This window comes from Eublepharis macularius, chromosome 18 (genome assembly GCF_028583425.1).
Source record: "Eublepharis macularius isolate TG4126 chromosome 18, MPM_Emac_v1.0, whole genome shotgun sequence".
Lineage (NCBI taxonomy): Eukaryota > Metazoa > Chordata > Lepidosauria > Squamata > Eublepharidae > Eublepharis > Eublepharis macularius.
Window position 1 is genome coordinate 34,827,234 of NC_072807.1, and position 10,503 is coordinate 34,837,736.

Here is a 10,503-nt window from a genome sequence, read left to right on the forward strand (position 1 = left end):
GCCCAGCCCTGTGGTTAATATTTTCAAAGGCTTCTTGGTGTCTGCATGCTTTTTGGGTTATATGATATAAAGGAAATGCATAATTTGTATTTGGGGTACTTTTAGAGATGCTTCTTGATAGGGACGTGCATTTTGATATTGTTAGGATATTTTTATGATCGTGTACAGACAAAATTGACACATCAGGAAATGTACAAAGTGGATGTTTCCTACTTGTAGAAGAGGACACCGATTGCAATGCAGCAATGCTTATTCTGTGAACCTAGGCAGCTGATGAGAGGGAGGGCAGGAAGGGTTACATCAGTGCTTAGTTCTCGTGGCCCCTTCCTACATGCCCAGGGTGAGACCGATTGCCACCTTGAGGTCAGGTAACAATTATTTAAATCAGTATATAAATCGAATGTTGTTGTTGTTATTTCCCCAGGCCTTTTTGGCTAAGGATCTTGATGGGGTTTTGCCATCTGGTCATGGAGCAGGGGTCACTGGGAGTGTGGGGAGGGGAAGTAGTTGTGAATTTCCTGTATCGTGCAGGGGTTGGACTAGATGACCCTAGAAGTCCCTTCCAACCCTATGAGTCTATGATTCTTAGTGACCTACTTTTCCAAGCATAGTCATTTTGAGGCCAGCTTCACCCTTGCACATTCTTGTGACTGAGATGGATCTGAAATACGTTTTTTGACTGGCAGCCCAATGAGGAAAGTACTCGTGTTTTAGTTGAGAAGACTTCTGTTTCATCTGTGATTCCAAGAACTAGCAATTTCCTTTTGAGAATCTTCTCTTTTTTTTTAGGGTCTTTACTCAGCCTAAATTTGAGTGTCTCTCTGATATAACTGGGACACTTTGACTAATAAATACTCAGAATTAATGTCTCTCAGCCTCTCTTGTTTTTCGGTAAGAAGTATCTTGAGTTTTCTGAATCCTTTTTTACGAGCTGTGTCAATATACTACTCTCTAGGGTCCAATGGGTGTTTTATACAGCCCCTCTCTTACTTCTGCTCACTTTTAGATCCTTCCAGATCTGATTCTAGAGGCAATAGGCTACCGGGGAAAAAAAAGAAATGATTGTTAGAATTAAAACATTTGTCTTGGGTTGCTGTAAAGATTCCTGCCACAGGGACCTAATGAGTTCAACCTTCATTACGTCATACAAATTGGTTTCTGGTTAAAAATATTTGTAATGGTCATAGTGATTAATACAACTTTTACTCACCCAATTAAAACAGAAAGATAAATGATTCATGTTGTTTCAAATTACACAGACCTGGAACTTTTGGGGGTATGCTGCCCTTTCACCGTGGAACACACACAGGTTCACCATTTGTGTTGGGAAAAGGGCTGCGGCGTGGATAGGGTCGCCAGCTTCAGACTGTGAAATTCCTGGAGATTTGGGAGGCTGAGCTTGGAAAGGGCAAGGTTTGGGGGGAGAGGGGCATTAGCAGGGTATAATGTCATAGAGATCACCCCTGACGGCAGCCATTTTCTCCAGGGGAACTGATCTCTGTTGCCTGGAGAGCAGGTGTAATTCTGGGAGATCTCCAGCCACCACCTGGAGGCTGGCAATCCTAGGTGTGGAGTGTAAGTGGGTGTCTGTGTGTGGAATTGTCTGGCTCAGCAGTCTGCTTCACAAGCTGCCTTCCCATATACAAGCCTGGGACTATTTCACAGCCTGTTTTCGTTTTAAATATTTAACACCATAAATTGCCTGATTCGGCCACAAATCCTTGGGCATGCCAGGTTTAATGATTAAAGTACGGTTATAACACAACAGCAGAGCACGTGCTTTGCAGGCACGAGATCCCAGGACTAATCTCTGGCGCCTCCAATGAAAAGATCTTAGGAAACATGGGTACAGAAAGATCTGACTCCTGGCACCACCCTCCAGAGGAGACATAGTTACGTAGGCCAGTGGGCTGACTCAGTATAAAACAGCTCCGTGTGAGTCTAGGGACATTAGTTTTCATTCCCTCAGCTGCCAAGCTTGTTTGGCTTCAGGCTTTGTAACGTTGGGCAAAACATGTACAGATACAGCAGTCAGAGTGCTGACTTAGATCTGAGAAGAGCTGGGTTCAAATCCCCTGTGGGTGACCTTGGGTTAGTCACTCCCTTTCAAACTAACCCACCTCACAGGGTTGTTGTGCAGATGAAATAGCAGAGGGGAGAACCACATAGACTTCCCCTCAGTTTCTGGGAGGGAAGGGTGCAAGAATAATAAGACAGATGTTCAAAGATTAGGCATTATTGCCTCTTTTCTCCCATCCTACTATGGTTACTGATCAAACTATTTTTGCAGATTTCTCTAAGCTTTAAGTAACCTGCCAAAAAAGTCCAAACTCACTCCCTGTGATACAAGCAGCATCCTTGCCACAGACATGAGTAAAGCAGTCTCAGCCGTGCCTCCAACCTCTCCAACAGTGAGTAACAGCACTTCTTCCTTCGCCCCAGCCTGGGGCAGTGTTTCTTAAAAAGGAGTTGTGCGCCTCGCTTATTAACATGTTTTGCTTCAGAGAAAGGAGACAACTGCAGTTACTGACATTGTAGCTGATCAGTAACATGTTCCCCTTTCCGAGGCTTGATGCATATTTAAAAATTATTTTAAACATATATACACGTAAGGCACACCTATTCATTACTTATTGCGTAGCTTTAAAAAAAGACTACCTGCTCCTTCCTCCATGGCCTATAATTTCTTCCTTTTTAGAATCCATTTTTCTTTTAATCATTTGTCCCGCCCTATGAGGTTCCAGAACATTTTCATTTTTCCTGCTTTTGAGTAGACCAGTAGTTGTGTAATCATGTGGTTCAGAAAGTTTCGCAACTCCCTTTACCTGTATGTGACCCTTTACTTTATTTAGACCCTAGCTTTCTTCCCAATGGGTAGTCAAAACAGCTGATATCATTCTAATCTCCTCCATTTTATCCTCACAACAACCTTGTGAGGTAGGCTGGGCTGAGAGAGAGTGACTGACTCAAGGTCACCTAGCAAGCTTCCACGGCAGAGTAGGTATTCAAATCTGGGTCTCCCAGATTCTAGTCTGACAGTCTAAGCATTACGATACAGTGGTTACTTGTCCAGTAGAAGTTAAAAATTAGGAGAAAGGGCATTCTTCTCCAGCAGCCCACCTCTCAGTCCTCCTTTCCCCCCTCATCATTACAGATGTCAAGATGCCATTCTGGAGCAATGCTGACATCAGGTGTGGGCATGGTGAGGCACCCACAGCCGGGTATAAGACTGGCTACCAGTGGGAGATGCTTAGGTGATCTAATTCCTGGCATAAATCAAGGAAGCACAGCATGCGAGAACTGTTGACTGCCCTAATTCCTCCAGGCATCACCACCAGGAACTGATAAGGAGTGGAATGGAGTCCTCTCTGCTCCGTGCTGCTTTTAGAACTGCTGGCAGCAATGTGTGTAAAAGCAGTAAGTGAAGAGAACTGTGATTTAGGGAATCGTTGGCATACCACGTACCCAAGGGCCCATAGAAACCTGCCAGCCTGAGTAGCTATTATCATAACAGCTACAGAGTCCAGTAACACCTTGAAGACTAACACAGTTTTCCAGGGAATGAAATGAGCTTTGACTCACAAAAGCTTATACCTTGGGAAATTGTGTTGGTTTTCAAGGTGCTGCTGGACCCCCATTTTGTTCTGCTGCTACAGTCTAACACAGCTATCCACCAGATACTTACAGCAGTTGAGAAACTGATTCTGTAGGAAGCCATAGAAAAGATTGCTCACTGAATCTGGCTTCTCCATGGTTTGGACAAGGCCTACAGGACAATCGTGAGAAACCCTAAAGTGGGGCACTTGCAGGAGTTCAGGCAAGGAATTCCAAGGGGTGGTTTGGAAGTAGACGGCTGAATTTCACAAGGAAACTTGTTCTATTTGCTGCCATCTACAGGATATTCCCGAAAGTACCACAGAATGGCACAGCTTGGGTATTTCTCGAAAGAAAAGTCTTTTGTCCCTGTTCTTTTGGTTAATTTACAATGTCATATTTTTCTGCATAGCTGGCGAGTCCCCCTTCCCAGGAATGACAAAACCTGTTTCTTGATTGTGGGTGACCTGGATTTGCTGCTTTTGCGTTTAGCATGAGCCACCTGCTTCACTGTTCGATACAGACGTAAAATGATGACACACTCAAACTAGCAACTGAATGGAATGGCAACAGTTCAGAGGCATTTGCCTTGAAGGAACTGGGCAGGTTACATTTAACTGCGGAGGGAGAAAACGGCAAGAGCTTTATAGCAAAGTGGCCTGTTTTGGTAATAGCAAAACCTCGGTTCGTTGTTATATCTGGACTAGAGATGGGCACAAACCGAAATACGAACCAAAATTGATGAATCAGGCTGGTTTGTGGTTCGCAAACCACGGTTCATCAGATCCCATTTCAGATGAACCGCCACGAACTTTTAGGCTGGTTCGTTTTTTGGTTTGTCACTGCAGACAGCCTGGTGCCAATCAATCAGTTTCCTAGGCAACAGGAGATGGACTTCCTGCAGACCTTCTGCTGACCCGGAATTGAACTCCTGCTGGCCCAGAAGTGACCTGCTGACCCGGAAGTGGTGACTTTCTGACCTGAATGTGACGTTTTCACAAACCAAACAAACCGGTTCGCGAACCGGGGCAGGTTCATGAAAGTTCATGGTTTGTGGTTCATGAAATTTGACGAACCACGAACCGCATGGTTCGGTTTTTTCCCCGTTTGTCACCATCTCTAATCTGGACATAGTCGAAGTGCTAGCTTTGTCAATGAGTACAGAGCTAGGATGAGGTCTGCAGACTGAGTGGCAGGTATATAAAGAAAGACAAATTCTTAGGATTCAGAGCTGTCCCAAGCTAACAGGAGGCAATTTTGTACAGGAAAAGCGATTTTGAACTATTAACTAGGCATGTGACCTTACACTGAAAGTTCACCGTAACTGCTGCAAAATCCATCACACTTCTACGTATCCAAAAGCGACATGAAGATAATTTTTCACCATTCTCATTTCCAGTTGCATGATAAATGGAGGCTATTTTATCCAAACTCACCACCCTGGGGAATTTGGAACGTATTTCTAATTTTTTAAAAAAGGAGTGGGGGGGGCACACCAGCTTTCATTTATGGGGTGGGTGCCTTGAAAACAAGTGATGTGCATAGATTTATTGTGGTTGCTCTTTCGTATACGAGAAACAGTAAAGGATTTCTTTAAAAATTCAGATGGAAAAAAAAAATCCCCTCTTGTTCTAGCAGGCATTGCGGGGTCCATGCGCCACCAGAGGGCTTGAGGAAGACCACTAGCAATATAGCCTGGAATAACAACAACAACAACAACATTCGATTTATATACCACCCTTCAGGACAACTTAATGCCCACTCAGAGCGGTTTACAAAGTATGTTATTATCCCCACAACAAACACCCTGTGAGGTGGGCGGGGCCAAGAGGGCTCCAGAGAACTGTGACTAGCCCAAGGCCACCCAGCTGGCTTCAAGCGGAGGAGTGGGGAATCAAACCCGGCTCTCCAAAATCCTTGTTGAGAGACCCCAGAGAGGCATCCTGTTCCACTGCCTGCTAGAAAGATCCCTGATCTGCAATCCTTTGATGCTCAGAGGGAGGCCATGTGAGATTTTGAGCACCTACCCTAACAGAAGCGAGAGGTAAACGCACAGAGGAATATTTGTGGTCAACAAGGTAAACACATTGAGCTGCTTTATGTCACATCCAAACATTGGTCTGTCTTGCCTAGTACTGGTCTAATCTTGATGGGCAGCAGCTCTCCAGAACGGTCCCTCTCATACTTGCTCCTTGAGGTCTTTTTACTGGAGATTGTGGGAATTGAACCCAGGACCTTCTACGTGCAAAGCAGATGCTCTGCCACTGAGCTACAGTCCCTCTAGCTTAGCATTATCTCTGGCAGTGACTTTTCAGGGTCTCGGGTAGAGAAAAGTCTCCCCCAATACCTGCTATTCTTTAAATTGGAGATTCCAGAGATTGCATCTGAGAGCTGCATGTATAGGGTTGCCAACACTGACTTGGGGAATTCTTAAAGATCTGGAGGCATTGCCCCGGGAGGGTGGAGTTTGGGAAGGAGAGGGAGCTCAGAGGGGATGTCTGTGTACCACTCAAGGCCTTCCATTTCTCCTCAACTTATACCAGTTACCATTTCCTCCCGGGGGGAACTGATCTTTGCAGGCTGGAGATCAGGTGTAATTCCGGGAGATCTCCAGGCCCCATCTGGACGTTGGCAACTCGATGCCTATAAAACACGAGCCATGGCCCCTCCCCTGAAACTCTGCTTCTAGCATCCCTTCCTGAGCTTTTTTACTTCTCCAAGATACAAATAGAAATTAGACAAGGAGTGTTGGTGTGGCATGACGCTACGCTACAGTGATTTGGGAGCAAAGTAGATATGGCAGGGCCCAATTCCTTGCCCACGTGCATAGGCTTGGGTTATAAATAGCCCACTTTGCCATTTTGGCTGTATCATCTCAAGCTGCATCCCCATCGCATGTCATAAAGAATGCCGTTGTGGTGTTTGGGGCTGATTTGTATTCTGGGAGGTAATTTTCCAAGCTTGCTTTGTTTCTGATGGGACCCCTGGATCAGAAAAACTGGGAGCCTGCTGTTCCATTATGATAATTCTGCCGTGGGGGAGGGGGGGCAGAGTTGAAGCAGTGCATGAAAGCAAGAATGGAGGAAACCAGGTCACAACTTTGCAATGCCCAGATTTCCCTCTTGCCTCACTTACAGCTCTTTAAAGGCCCTTGACTGCACTGGAAATGTCCCAGAGGGAATAATCCACTCTCTGCACTTTGCTGGATTACTTTTCTCACACAAAGGGATACGTTCCAATGCAGTTTTATGCATTTGGGGAGGGCGCCAAATAGCTACAGGGGGAGGAAAAAAACCCTAGTCTGCCTAGTTATGTAATTAACATTTATCACAAAGAGGAAGCAAACAGAACAACCTAAGAGCCCAGTTTTCCAAGAGTTCTGCCAGCCCTGTTCCCCGCATGGATTGCAAACTCATGACGCTATGAGTGATTAAAAGTGGCAGGATTCTAATCTGGAGAGGCAGGTTTGATTCCCCACTCCTCTGCTTGAAGCCAGCTGGGTGACCTGGGGTCAGTCACCATATGAGCTAACAACAAAACATAGGAGTTTTTATGATGCTAACATGGATTTTGGAAGAGGGGACAGAGGGGGATCTTGGGAATGTCTGCCTTTCTCACTGAGATCCAAGGTGGATTACACAGCGCAAGTGAAAATACAGTATAATCAACAGCTAGGACATTCACTGAGCAAAGTAAAATAATGAACAACAGGACATTCCGGAAAACAGATACAATAGGGAATGGTGGCATAAACAAGCATAAAGCTGAGCACAGAGATGAAATCTATCTGAAACAAAGCATTAACCAATTTCCAGCAGAAGTAAGTACTAGTAGGTGCATATCTACATCAGCAGCCAGTACTCAGTAGTATAGTCTACAGTCCCTGTTCCTACCAAGGCATCTCTCTGTTGTTTGTTTTTAAAGTTACTTTACTTAGGCACAGTCTCACTCACTCAGATCTTCATGCAAGATCTTATTGGTCTCTGTAATGATTTTAAGTGTAGGTGTATGTCTTTGAATGCTTGGTGTGGTACAGAGGAAGAGTGGGGTAAAAGAGAGGGATGAGTGAGTGAGATGATGGGTTGATGACTGAGAGGGTGGGCAAAGTGAACTGCTGCTTTTAGTTACTGAGCAGAGAGAGAACTTTTAGTCAGGGTTTTGACAGGCAAGCTGTGTGCAGCCTGAGCAAGTCTAAGCACTTCTGAGAGCAATACTGAGTCTGGGCAAAGCAAATCTGTGTGGAAGCCTGAAAGGATTCTCATTCTAGTTCAATTAGGCAAACTGTGTGAAAGCCTGAACTGTGTATGTTTGTGAAAGAACCTTCAGTCTGGGCAGAACAGGCAAGCTGTGTGCAGCCTGAGAGTGTCTCTGAATTTCTAAAAAGAAATGTAACCTGGGGTGGAAATCTGAACTCTGTGCGTCTGAGAGAAAACCGTCCATTCTATCTAAAGCAGGCAAACTGTGTGTGTGGCCTGAGCAAATAACACTCTCTGAAACCATCAAGTTTAAGAAATAATAGGAAAGTTTGTTTTGGTTTTTCTGTTTATCCCAGAGTATCTGTTATTCCCATATCCTGTTCTTTGGTTATTTTTCACCTATCTTTTTAAAGATCCATTGCCCCCTTCATGTCTCTGAAGAACATTCTCTCTCCTTCTTGAAAATCTAAAATGGATTGGAAAGGCCTCCCTCTTCTATATCTTCAGTTAAAGGATCTCGGAAAGCTTTGCCTTTCCCAAGATCATAGGGACCTTCCTCCTGTCGTGGTTTCAGTAAGACAAGGTTCAGCGTGGGAATGGAAGGGCCCCACACCCAATGTGCACGACTGGCTGGGATGTTGGATAGAATGGATCTTTGGTCCAATCTAGCAGACCTTATGTTCAGCCATTAGGGCAAGTTAGTCCATTCCCATGTGCAGTGGTGATTTAAAAAAAAAACACTCTTCTTCTATGGGCCTTGAATTCACAGTAATAGCCAGCAACCTCTGTCTGAAAGACCTGGCAAGATTTTTCTCCTGATTTAATTAATTCACCAGGTAATTTGATCTCCAATTTATTTCAATCCAAGCCTCAGGAATCAAATGATTTATACAGAGAGAGAGGAAGAAAAAAATACAGTGGCCAGTCTTTATTTTAATCAGTTCTGACTGCTTTGAGCAGGTATTATTGGATAATCTGATTAGCGGCAATAGGAAGCCGACATTTAATTAAACAGGGATGGGGCACTGTCATAGTCAAAGGGTGGCAGGGAAAAAGAATTTAAATCTTAACAAAGAGATGAGCTATTGAAGGAAGACGATTTGATGCCATTCCATTAGCAGGTCACGATGAGTGGCCCAGGGCCCAATTTGTCACGAATTTCTGAACAAGCCCATTGAGATGAATGGGAAGCAGGCTTTCATACCATTTCCCCAGATCTGCCTCTAAGCATAGCGGTCTTCTCCCCCTGCCAAAGGTTCCTGTAACCCGAGAAAACCAGCATTAAAAGTTACAGTCCTTGATTAGAGCTCTGATCAGTTACAAGAACCAAAAGATCTTGGCTACGTGTACGTTTAAAAAAGGTAACTGCTAAGCGTAGTACATGTCTTTCGATACCAATAAATGTTAAAACCGGAGAGATTCCACTCTTTCACTGATCCAGAGGAGTTAGCCGTATTACTCTGTAGTTGCAAAATAGTATAGACTAACCAATTTTATAGTAGCATAAGCTTTCGAGAACCACAGCTCTCTTCGTCAGGTGCATCTGACGAAGAGAGCTGTGGTTCTCGAAAGCTTATGCTACTATAAAGTTGGTTAGTCTTAAAGGTGCTACTGGACTCTTCATTCTTTCACTGCAGCAGTCGTTGTTGAACAGACCTTTGCACAAAACAGCCAGTTGATAAGATTTTGCATAATTGTCGGATCAGACCTTCAAGGATGTCCCACACGTGGAAAACCAGCCAAACCAGCAACCTAATCAGTGCAGAGGAACAAGATTTTTTGTGTTTTGAATCTTTGGGACTTTGGTTGAAGAAATTGTAGTGCTGCCTTGTTAAGTGTAAAGGATTTGACTTAATGGATTTCATGCCCGGTGGAAAGGTGTGAGGCTAAGCGCTCAGCATTCCTGGATCTAAATGCTTCTTGGAGGAGCAAGCGTCGCTTGTCAAGAAAGCAAAAGGGGAGCCCCCCGTGCCATTTCCCAGTACGATTTTTTCCATTTATGTATCTGTCCGGAGAAGTGAACTGGGACTCACGGAAGTCCATGCTGAAATAAAATATCATTAGGCTTGAAGGTGCTTTATTTTTCTAGAAAGCAAACTGCCTTCTTTCTCCTAGAGAATCGTCAAGAAGCCAGAGGCAGTTTACTGGAAGGCGGAGGCACCAGATGTAGCTGGGGATGAAAGTAAAGTCGATAAATGAATGCCCCCCTCTAGATGTTTTTACCACCATTCTGTTTTAGAAATCTGTTTTAACTGAGCAAAGATAAGTTAAGTTATACTGTGGTTGCTGCCCTCTTGATACCTTTTAAATTATTTATATGTAAACTGTAATCTTAATATGCTTTTATGAATTTGTAAGTCCTCCTTATATTGCTGATTATGTTTTTTAACTGATGTAATCTGCCCTGAGCCCGTTCGCGGGGAGGGAGGAATAGAAATGTAATGAAATAATGAATTTTTTGACCAGTGCACCCTTGGGGGACTTGAAGTGGATGCTGGGAGGAACTATTTTGGCATCTTTCTTACCCCCTACTCTGTACTGGCCCCATCCTCACTTTCCGCCATTGATGTAGGGAGAACAACATTTATAGCCCAAACCCTGGGATGCTCGAAGATGCAAAAATACCACTTGGGAAGCCCTCATATTATTTAAAACATTCAAGACTTAATAAGTATTTATGCTGAAGAACAGGTGCGTAGTCACACAAACACCA